The sequence below is a fragment of the Crocodylus siamensis genome, chromosome 1, assembly GCF_052110815.1.
Source record: "Crocodylus siamensis isolate JL-2025a chromosome 1, ASM5211081v1, whole genome shotgun sequence".
NCBI lineage: Eukaryota > Metazoa > Chordata > Crocodylia > Crocodylidae > Crocodylus > Crocodylus siamensis.
In genome coordinates, this window is record NC_143395.1 from 211,564,042 (window position 1) to 211,576,057 (window position 12,016).

Genomic DNA, 12,016 nt, shown 5'->3' on the forward strand with positions numbered 1-12,016 from the left:
TATTTTTAGGATTAAACCATCTATTACTGATAGATAATGACAGAGCAGAAGGAGAAGGCACCAGTTAGTCTGCATTCACTTATGTATTCTGGATAACTCTTTAGTGAACTCCTAGATTTGTGAAATTCTGTCACCCTGTGCTGATTTGTTACTGCCTTTTTGACATGATGAATTGTCTTCTTTTCCAAGTCACTTGCAGGTCACTTTGTATACCACCAAGATACCACACCCTTACTCTTAGAGGTACTACACCAATTAATCCTGTTTTGTTCCATCTTTGCAATTGAATGATTAATGTCTTATTAGCTAGAACATCATCCATAATAATAAGGCATTCCTGCAAGTCATAAATCCATAGATGGCCTGATGGGCCCCATTTAATACACTGATGAATTCTGTTTTAAGTTCTGCATCTTTGAGTTTTGAACGTTTAGGTGCAAGATTTCAGTTCTGCAGTGTGAGCTTCATGTTTCAGAACCTGCAGATCATTTTGAGAAGTCATTTAGGTATCTACAAGTCACTTAGGCACTTTTGAAAATTGTAGCCCTGAACTTGAGTTCTTATAGGAATGTATTACTGATGAAATCATAGGTGAAATCACTCTAGAATTAGGTTTATTATGTGTTACTTTACAGGAATTAGCCCCACATAGCTGAATTGTGTTTTGTGCAAAGGGCACATCTTTGTAGCAAGAACATAAAAGAGATGATAGATATGGGAAAAAGGTATTTGACCAATCAACCCATCTTTAATGTCTTTCTGAGGCTGAATAGCACCTATTCTTTTTCCTATAGTGAACAGTTGTTTGTTGAATTCATTACCATAAGAGCAATACCAGGTTTTGGAAAGACTACTGGATGTTTTCGTGACCGGTGGCAAGAGGGGGGACTGAAGATTATGCTTCAGGAGTTAGGTGACAACTTTAGTATGATATGCAGCCCTGCACAGTTAGGAGTGTTAAGATCTGTTGGTACCTGTTTTGAAATATAACTTATTGGACAGTTTTAGACATGGATTGCTGAACTAGTTAGACTGATGACCTTCTCTTTTATGGCAAATGCCATTTTACAGGCAATAATAATAGTCTAGTATTTGGTAAAAATCAACCACTCAAAGGGGGAAAATCCAAACTTATCACATAATTTTCATAGCTGGCTATGTCACATTAGGCATGCATGACATGTGTTTACAAAGATTTAGGTGACCAAATTCATTTGCCCTTCACTGGAGATTGTAGGTCATGGAACCTGTTCTCACAAGGAGGGTAGTAAAGCCCTGACACAGGCTACCCAGAGAGGTGGTCAAATCTCCGTGCTTAGGGTTTTTTAAGAGTCAAGTAGACAAAGCCTTTTGACCAAAGGGATGGTCCTGCTTTGAGCAGGGGATTGGACTAGAAGACCTCCTGAAGTCCCTTCCAACCCTCATTTTCTATGATTCTGTGACAATATAGTGCTTCTTAGCACATTGTCACAGACAATAGACAAGTCTGTTTTAGGAACTGAACAGCTGCGCGCTGTCTGAAGTCGCTCTTGGATCCATGGGTTGCATTAGATTTTGAGTAATTTGTTTTTTCTAACAACCTTACAGAGCTTTATTACATGTTATGCTTCTGCCTGTATCGCTTTGATCTAGTTCAGTGATTCTCAACCAGAGTGCCATAAGATCCCTTCAAGGCTCCTGTGGGTCACTGCACAATGTTAGCACAGTTAGGTGTGCAAACATGATTCACAAGCTAAACCCAGAATTTTTACATAGGAATCTGTAGTGTTAAAAACGGTCAGTTATTGTGGTCTTTCAGAGCTCTTTGCAACAGAAGAATTGTGTCATTATTTTTCTGTGGTGAAAAAAGATCGTGAAAGCTAAGAGCTCGCATTTTTCAAAGGATACCTCAAATATATCAGTAGCTGCCTCAGGTATATCAACCAGTACCCTGGTAGGCAGACAGTGCTGTGGGAGCAGCAGAAAGGAAACTTTTTAAAGTCTGTCAGTCAGATAACAGTCTTCCCTCTCTCCATGTTCCCTTTTCCCCTCTCCTCTCTCCATCCCCTACCTGCTGCTGACACTGTCCCAGGGACAGGGTGGGAGAAGTCTCCAGAGCCACTTCTCTTCTGCTGCAGCTGGGCTGCACAGGGATCCAGGCTCAGCCAGAGATGGCAGCAACAGGGATGGCAGTGGGCAGCTTTCCACCCCTTCTTCCCCACTCCTGTACCTGCTCCCAGGCTGACAGGGAACATCCAGAGGGACTGGGCAGGAAGGAGGAACTCATTTGCCATTGCTGCTGTCCCTGGCTGAGTGTGGTTCCCTGCAGAGTGCAGCTGGAGCAGTCAGGAGTGGCTCTGAAGCCTATCCTTGTCCCTGGAGCTGCCAGAAGCAGTGGCTGTGGTAGACAGGGAAGAGAAGGGGAGGCGTCTCTGAGCACGGAAAGAAAGGGATGGATGGAGTTCTTACCCAATTCAGGGACAGAAAAAAAAGCAAAAAAAAAAAAGCCCTGCTGCTGCTCCCACAGCATTGTTGATTGAAAGGGGTGAAGGTGCATCCTTGTCATTGCATCCCTTCTAGATCTGCCCCAGAATATGGATATAATTCATGGGCAGTCCTTATGCTGCAGAAGTATATTTCCATTTTTTCAGAGCTTCGTTCCCTCTCTCTGCAACTTAGAGACTGATTTGATGGTTGTCATATGGGGCTGCTACATGTCAGGGCTTCCGTTTTCCTTTTAAACTTTACTCAGAGGCATTGGGTACTGGCTGCAGCTAAGACTGAGGATTTTGACTGGGGAGTGCCAGTGCTTCTGCTGGGAATTAAACCTGGAGTTTCCTGCTAGAGAGTCTTGCCCCTCTGTATCAGGAAGGAATTTTACCCCATTGTGGTGATTTTTGCCTTCCTCTATAGCAGGGGTGGGGGGTGTCCCTCTTCCTGGGATCTCTTAAGCGTATATTAAGAATCTTTGCAGCGGCAGGATGTTGGCCACTGTCATCCTCCTGCTTTAGCTGTGGCAGTTTTGGATGGTACATCTTGTCAGGGTTGACTGTGTAGTTTTGCTAAGGGGTTAGACAATGGATTTGTATAGGACATTTTGGATTGGGATGATTCTGCCTCAGGAAGGGAATTGGACTAGATGACCTCTCAAGGTCCCTTCTAGCTCTACTTCTCTATGATATTAAGATGCTGATTGTTGTGATGCAATCCTGAGACTACTGTCTTGGCAAGATTAGGTTTTAAATACCTTCATTGAAATTGTTTCTCCATCTTTTATAGATCTTCACTGAAAGAGATTTCTGTTTCTGTCAGAAATAACTCATTGTTACAGGCATATCATTTGAGTACAAGTTAAAAAAGGGACAGTGATAGAACCAGACCTGGTGGGAACCCATCACTTAAACTGAATTCCTTCGGTTTCATCATTTTGGGTTCCCACCAGGCTTTACCTTTGCTCATTCTACTGCCAAGATAAACCTGAAAATGGCACTCTGTGAATACTGTCTTAAGTTGAATTGTCTGACTACGCTGCAATACATTTGATAATTTCTGCAGGAGTTCTTTATACAGTATCAAACTGTGTCATAGGGCAGGCTGATGCCAAATCCGAAAGCTACCATTGTTTTCAGTTTCTGTTTATTTTCATCATAAGAGCAAGAATTTGATCATAACAGCTTCCTTGTAGCCTGAAACCTGGCTTGTCTGGTGGCACTGTTCGCAGAGTTGAGGAATTGGTCTCTTCAGCAGCACCCTCTCCAGCAGCTTGCATGTTGTGTGTAAAGGGTGAAATTGGACAGTAGTTTCTGAGGTCATTGGGGTAAGTTACCTGGCTCCAGTAAGCCACAAAATATGAATTCAGTGACATTTTGGAGGAGTTTGGTAATATGCTCAAAATTATCAGGTTTTGCAGGGGAATGACTTATCCTTTCCTCAGTAAATGGTGTGAGCACAGATTCCTGCTCCCTCCTTCCCCCCGCTGCCTGCTTGCACTGATTAGTACATAGTATTCTCACAGTCATTCATAACTTGCACCAAGTAAAATATAGCCAGGGGCCTTGGCCCATTTACTTTGCTTTGCGCCATCTCACTCCTTTATTTACTCGGCATGTTTTTAGAAAGTCTTACTTCCAAGATACAAGGAGCAGCTTGGCTTGAGTACCTTGCTTCTTTTTAATTTCATTTGTGCCTTTGCAAATCTTTGCTATTGTTGAAATGCCACTTTTAGTAAAACACTATGTAAACACATCATCCTGTTTGTTCCTTCCTTCCTTCAGTGAATTTCTATTTTTTTTTAATCTTAAATGTCATGCAATATTATGCTGGTTTGCCTTTCCAATCTTTTGTCATCATAAGAGATTTATAAGATCAGGGTTGTGTCAAGATGTAATGAAAAGTGTTTCATGTTGTCTAGCTAGCCCTAAGGTTACAAGTTTGAGGCAACAGCAGAAACGCTTATGGAGTGGCCGTGGCAGATTCCAACAGATCTGTGAATTCTGCTAAATACCTTGTCACATGGAAAAGCAAAAGGAAGGAAAGGAAGGAGCTGTGCTGTTAATATTATATACTTAATATTTTTTTCATGATTAAAAGGCAATTTCAGATCCAATTGTTCTTGAAAACATGTGAACAATTCCCCCCTCTTTTATGATATATATGCAAAACAAGTTATATATTTTAAATACTAAAATATTATCACTAAATAAACAGAAACCCTCAGTTATCTCCATGAAACAGCTGTATGAATGCTACTGTACATTTGTGTGGTGTGTATGTTCCCATGGCATCCTTCTGCTAGTATTTTATTCAATAATATTTTTAAAAGTCAAAGTATATATTGGATGACTTGGAAGGAAAATTATATGTTGACACTGAAATCATCAGTAATAAAATGACATTCATCTGTTTTTACTGAGGTACAAACCAATCAGATATTCTACCAGAGACCTAATTGGGTATAATAGCATGCTGGCAATTATAAGTATGAGACTGAGGTGGAAGGAGTGTGTAACAGAGGTCTTTGGAGAGCTTTGAGCCAGTGGTGCCCAATCTTCTGGCTATACAGGCTGGATGAGTGGTGCAGGGTCAATTCATGGGGTGGATCTCACACAGTCAGCACATGGGGTCCCTTTGCAGGTGGAATCCTATGTGCTCACCTGATATCACATGCCGGCCTGACTGAACACCAGCACTGTCTAGCATGTAGAGGCACACTAGCTGGCTTGTGGGACTCTTTGTGGGTCTGGAAACTTGTCAGTAAGGGAGTGGCAATTAACATTGCTACTGCTTCCCCACCCTAAAATTTCCAGTTCTACGGGGAGTCCCATGGGTCAGATAACAACTTTGCAGGCTAGATCTGGCCCATGGTCTAGGGGTTGAGTACCATTGCTCGTAGCTGAATATCTGTGGGTTTTTTATTTAAAAGAATTAGAAAAAGCAGGTGTCTTACATATTATTCTTTGCTTAAAACAAACATGCTTTTGATTAATTGAATTTTTGAGCCATGTTGTACACTTGAAGTTCATAATGGCACAGCATTAACAGCACTGCAGTGAAAGGTGCAGCAGAGTTCTTAGTTCAGTAAATAAAAAAGGGCAACAACAAATTTCTGTGTTCCTTACGGTGTAGTACGGGGCGGGCAATTATTTTGAGCGGAGGGCCACTTACCCAGTTTTGGCAGGCTGTCAAGGGCCGCATGGGTAGCCCCGGCCCTTGATAGGTGCCCCACCCCCAGGTCACCATCTTGGGACCAACATCCCAGTGTCTTGGGACTAATGTCCTAGGGCCAGCACCGGTGGGGCCCAAAGCGGGGCACAGGCTGGCGGGGGTCTGTGAAGCTGGGCTGGGCTGCACCAACAGGGAGAGTGGGGAGCTGGCCTGGCTCCATAGAGCCCCTGCCAGCTGGGACGCCACACTCCTGCCACCCTGCTCTGGGCCCCACCAGCACTGGCCTCAGGACACTGGTGTGGGCCCTGTGCTCCCACTGGCTCCCCACCCGCTTACACCCAGTGCCTCCCAGCCCCATGATACAGGTGGGGGGCAGCACAGAGCCCCGACCCCCTGCTCACCAGCAGGGAAGAAGCTGGTGCTGAGCATGGGGAAAAGTGGCCCCTCAACTGCCCCATGGCCAGTGCCCTGCATTGCAGGTGCTCTCAGCCCACATGGGGCTGTCCAGAGCAAGCACAGGCAGCCCCAGGCAGGCTGCGAGTGGCTGCAGCGAGGGCGCTGGCCATGGGGCAGGCAAGGGGCCACTTTTCCCCATGCTCAGCACCACTTTGTAACCTGCCCCATTGCTAGCCTGGCAGTGGGGCCGGGTTACAGGGTGGTACTGGGGAAGGGCAGGGAGAAAGCAGCCTCTCCTTGCCCCATGCTTGGCATCCCATGCTGCAGCTGCTCGCAGCCTGCCTGCTCCATTCAGCCCCATGCAGGCTGAGAGTTCCAGCAGCGCGGGGCACCAGGCATGGGGCGAGCAAGGGGACGCTTTTCTCCACGCAGGGATGGAGCCCAGGGGAAAGCTGAGTGCGGGGGGGAAGTGGCCTCTCCCCCGCCCCATGCTGTAGGCGCTTGGAGCATGCATGGGGCTGTCCGGAGCGGGCACAGGCAGCCCCATGCGGGCTGCAAGCAGCTGCAGTGCGGGGCACTGGGCATGGGTGAGGAGGGGCCTCTTCCCCCTCCCCCCCATGCTTCTTCCTTTCCCAGGGTCCCCCTCACTTACCTGAGCTTCCCACGCTGCCGGGGCAGCCACGTGCTCCCAGCCCAGAAACCGCAGCTGGGGCTTGCAGCTGGGGCTTGCAGCTGGGGGGGCGGGGCCAGGTGGGCCCCGCTGTTGTTGGAGCCCGCCAGGCTTCCCTTGGGTCCTACTGCCCTTGGTTCCTGTCATTTTTAACAGGGACCAAGGGCAGAGAAATGTTAATTTTCCAAATCTTTTTATGGACCCCGTGGGCTGGATAGAACGGTCTCGCAGGCTGGATGCGTCCTGTGGGCCGTATTTTGCCCACCCCGGTGTAGTACATTTGAAATGGCATCTGCTCAAGGTCTTCTAGAAGTGGTCGAGTATTTGAGGTGGTTTATAGAATTTATAGCCCTTTTTTAAGACGTTAACAATCCATGCATTTTCTTGAAGGAGTGAAATTGAATTTCCTTTTAGGAGATTTTAGACATTCTGCTTAGTTAGGGATGAGCAAAATATGGTCCTTGGGTGTGGAGGGTCTTTGTCTGACCTGTGGGAGGTCACTCAGTCCTGCCAGGCCCAAGCACTATCTGGCCTGTGGCATGTCCAGCTGCCCTCTGGGCATACAGCTGAGCTGAGGCAGCTTCACAGCTGGACTGCCTTTCTAGGCAGCCCAGGTGGCAGTAGCTCCTTCTGGCTGCCATTGCTGGTGGCCCCATGCTACTGGTGGGGAGCCATGGGCACAGCTCCATCCTTGGTCCACCCTGCACCTGCTCTGCATCGCCTACCTATGCTGAGCAGTGGCAGCGGCCAGGCAGAAGCTGCTGCTCAGCATGGGGGAAAAGTGGCCCCTCCCCATCTTTGCTGCTAGGTAGTTCTTCATGCAGCCACTCGGAACCTGTGCCCAGGCTGCCCTGTGGCTCCTCTGCACTGTCACCACTGCCCGGCGGGGCGGCCCAGAGGTGACAGTGATGGGGGCAGAAAGGAGCTGCAGGGCAGCTGGGCGCAGGCTCTGGGTGGGTGCAGCAAGAGCAGCCTGGCAGCAGTGAAGGAGAAAGGGCTGCTTTTTGCCTGTGCCAGCAGCAGCTTCTGCCTAGCCATTGCTGCTGCTCAGCGTGGGCGGGCAGTGCAGAGCAGGCACAGGCACAGGCAGGCTGGGGTTGGGACTGTGTGCTTTGGTTCCAGTTGGGGCAAGTCCAGAGAGGTCATGGACTGGGCTGGGGTAGAAGCTGGGGCTGCATGCTGTTGGCAATGGCAGGGAGGACCCACAGGGCTCTCAGACTGTTGTGGAGGGGGCGGGGTGTTGACAGGCTCAGGGGGACCATCCCGTCTTCCCTGCACAGTGAAACTTAAGTAGCTCTGCAACCAAAATAATTGCCCACCCCAGGCTAAGTGGATTTAACCCAATGTTGAAACTCCTCCACAACATCACATTTTCTGTGTATTTTAGGTTGTTTTATTGGTTGTAACTGATGTGTACACTATAAAGTTTTATAAACCATTGCTTCCTTATTCTAGCTTCACAATCACTTTAACTGAATTCCATAATTCCTTAGATTTCATCATTTTGGGGGGATGGCAATTGACCTGCTTTGTATGCTATGCCCCTAACTCATTCAGGGATGTATTGTGAGTTACTTCAGGCTTGGGGCCTCAACTTTCTAACCTGTGAATGGAGGATGATAATACTGACCCTCCATTGTAACATATTCTTACAATGTTTTGAAAGGACTCTTTTAAGGGAGCAAACTATATGAAGCAAACTACATACTGAAAACTATATGAAGCTGTATTTCTTTATTTCAGAAAAAAAATATTTAAATGAGGCGTAAGGTTTCAATTTGGGATTCTAAAGAATCTAGATATTTCATACCTGATGTCTCACCCATTAAATAATCCCTTCCATATTACTACTACTACACTGTCTTCTGTATACAGACATACCTCAGAGATATTGCGGGTTCGGTTCCAGACCACCGCAATAAAACGAATATCGCAATAAAGCGAGTCACACGAATTTTTTGGTTTCCCAGTGCATATAAAAGTTATGTTTACACTATACTGTAGTCTGTTAAGTGTGCAATAGCATTATGTCTAAAAAAACAATGTACATACCTTAATTAAAAAATACTTTATTGCTAAAAAATGCTAACCGATGGAAAAATGGTGCCAATAGACTTGCTCGACTCAGGGTTGCCACAAACCTTCAATTTGTAAAAAAACCACAATATCTGCAAAGTGCAATAAAGCGAAGCGCAATAAAACGAGGTATGCCTGTATATTCCTGGTGTACCTAGAGCTGTGTACGTGCATATAGGGCATGACCATGCAAGGAAGCACTAGTTCCTGTGTACAGCAGTGGGGAGGTGCATGTGTAATTAGCCTTTACAGGGGCCCCATAAGTCTGGGAAAACTCTGTTCACCCCTGTCCATGTTGATAAAGGTCAGTCTTACCTGCAATATGTAGAAGTTGGATAAGGAATATATTTGAAATAGCTTCAAGTAATATATGAAGGTGTGTGTTGATTGACTGGAACAGAATGTTAGCTTACTCAGGCAGGTCAAAGGTCATCTTAAATTTCTCATGCATGTGATAGTGTGTTAATTATGGAGGACCAAGGAGATGTTCTCTAATGAATGTTTTAAACACATGACACTTTATTTAGACCAAGGCCAATTACGCACAAAGTGCAGTATTTGGTAGACATTCTTTCAGGTGTCAAGGTACTTGTTTTAAAAGCACTGTCAAGTTAAGCATCATAAATTTTGTTCATGGTTTATAACCTTTGTATAACATGGAAGTACAATCTGTTTCCTCACAGAACTGTCTGCCCACTCATGCATGTGCATAGTTGGTGTGAAAGTGTCCATTAGGCTCTTGGCATTCTCATGGGAAGTTTAGTTTTGTTTCAAAGTCTGATAAAAGATTTTAAAAACACCGAAGGGAATGTATTGTCTGTGAAAGGTAGGTAGGCTCAGAGCTCTGGGTGCTGATGTGTTCAGTATGGCTGAAATGTGGCACTGCCAAGGCAAGGTTCCTGTATACTGGTGGCCCACTTTGTCTGAACTCTTTTTTTGGAGGGTAAGTTGGTCTCTAGCTCAATAAGCCAAGTACACCAGGAAGGGTGAAGAATTGTGGGGCAGATGTCTGCCCTTTTCTGAGTTAGCTCATCACTTCTTTTTTCCTTTTTTTCCCTTTTCACAAATTGCTGAACAGCTGTCAGGAGACAATGGTTTTCAGTCACTACATTCGTGTTGGATTGGAACTGGTGAGATAGAAGTGGAAGGTGTCCATTTGTGTAAGCCTGTGAACCAGCTACATTCTTGGTTTTAGTTTTAATGAAAATAAATAGTGTGTGTGTGTGCGCTTGCGTGCGCACGTGCACATGTACATGCACACATAGTATTAGAGATGCTTTCCAAACTGATATAAGGAAAAGAAAAATATAGCTTATATTTTCATTTTAATTAATTTTTGCACTATTTAATACTTTCCTGTAGAAAACTTGATATGTAAGCTGTTACATTATATTTAAATTATAGGCTTTGTGTATTTGTATGGCCTATTTTTATAAATATTGAGCAAGGAATGCCAAGGGAAAAGGAGCAGCTACAAAATGTATATAAATAATCGACATAAACAATAAAGATGATTATTGGTAGTTTGCAGTGCACATATGATAGTGGGGTCATGGTGTGGAAGATAGGAGAACACTGATGGCTAGAGCAGGAGAGCAGGGACAGTCTAGAAGGGAAATTAGAGTAAGCTTTTGAGATAAAAACTAAAGCCACCAACCTGTGACTTAGTAATAATGCTGAGATAAATGAGCATCTGGCAGGATTGTTCCTAATGAGAAATGCGTTCAATAGGGAGATTTTTGGTGAACTGGAAAGGAGAGAAAAATGCAGTGGATTTAGAAAGATTAAGGGCAAATATCATGCTTAAGTTATGAGGAATATAGGGTTCAAGCGCTGGAGTACTGAATGATGTTAAGGGAACGTTTACATATTTCTACAGAGACTCGACTCCAGTAAGCTGTTGTAGTAGGGATGTCTATAAATACTGCTAGTCTGAACATGCTCCAACTGTGGTCAATGACGCAACTTCTATTACCTTCAGTGTGGTAGATAAGGCCCTGTATGGTTTGTAATACATTTTGTAAACAATGCTCCTACTTACTGTGAAAACTTCATAGATTTATAACTTAAGTATAATATTTGAGGATAACTTCACACAGTCTTAAAGCAAAATATATACACTTTAACTTCCTTTAGGATCTATGAAACTTTATCTTTAGTTCTTCCAGGTGACCATTTCATTCTTCTGTGAGAAGATGCAGCTAAATGAGCCATGTACTGCAATGCAAACAGTACTTCTTTGCACCAAAAAGATTTTTACCAAATTGATGTACATAGTTTTGAGAAACAGCTGACACTTCCATAGAATCATAGAAAGTGAGGGTTGGGAGGGACCTCATGAGGTCATCTAATCCAACCCCCTGCTCAAAGTAGAACCATCCTCAACTAGACCGCAAATTCTTATTTCATTACCTGGATTAGCTCTGGTAACACTTTTGTTCCTATGGATTCTTCACTTGTATGCCTCTTCCAACACTGCCCCCATCTCCTTCCTTTCTTCTTCTCCCTCTTCCCATCCCTTTTGTATTCAAATCACTCAATCCAGTTTACACACTGCTCTATGCTTGTCCTTTCGTAGCATCTGAAGAAGTGGTCTTGAGATCAAGAATTTCATTTAATCAAGTTAACACACCTAGAAGAAATCAAAACTTCTATTCCACCAGGAGGTTGCTAAGTTAAGGATTGCTGATGAACAAGTTATGGAGAATACAAATAACAGGGATATCCAAGTAGGGCTGGATAAAGAGGAACCCATTTAAACATGTAGCCAAACACTCAGATCAAACTTGGTTTTGAAACTTGCATTGTATTTAAAAGGCAGGCTTTTACAAGGGACCAACATGTTTAAAATGTTGTGAGACTCTACTGAAGCAGCACTATGATGAACATACAATTGCAACATGTATGAGAGATTAAAATTATGTGATGACAAGCTCTATGCGCGTCCTTTAAGAACAACTGATGAAGTGAGCTCAAGCTCACGAAAACTTATACTATCTATATACAATCTTATTTAGTCTACAAGATGTATCTTTACCATGCCTTCTGCCTGACTTCAGACTAACATGGCTAACTACCTCTCTCAGCTTTCTTGACATGCCAAAGTATTTGTTCTGTTAGCCTTGCCCTGCTCCTTGTAAATCAGACATTCTTCTTGGGTTGCATCAGGTTACAAGTGACATGATTAATGCAGGAAGGTTACAGAGGGGATGACGTAGCGGCTCGCACAAA

The 12,016-nt window shown here is 44.5% G+C and overlaps 2 protein-coding genes across 6 annotated transcripts in view; one reads left to right on the forward strand and one right to left on the reverse strand.

The window, feature by feature from the left end:
* Window positions 1–12,016, forward strand: part of CMSS1 (cms1 ribosomal small subunit homolog) — a 383,380-nt gene that overhangs the window by 189,819 nt on the left and 181,545 nt on the right. The gene's annotated exons all lie outside the window — the stretch shown is intronic.
* FILIP1L (filamin A interacting protein 1 like) overlaps window positions 1–12,016 on the reverse strand; it is a 324,599-nt gene that overhangs the window by 187,044 nt on the left and 125,539 nt on the right. Inside the window, exon 1 of one of the 3 annotated variants that reach the window (XM_090055823.1) lies at window positions 11,198–11,212. The exons of 1 other annotated variant lie outside the window; for it this stretch is intronic. The gene's annotated coding sequence lies outside the window, so the exon portion shown is untranslated. Of the gene's footprint in view, window positions 1–10,442; window positions 10,500–11,197; window positions 11,213–12,016 lie in introns of those variants that run through there. One more of the 3 variants, XM_090055814.1, reaches the window with a different exon arrangement.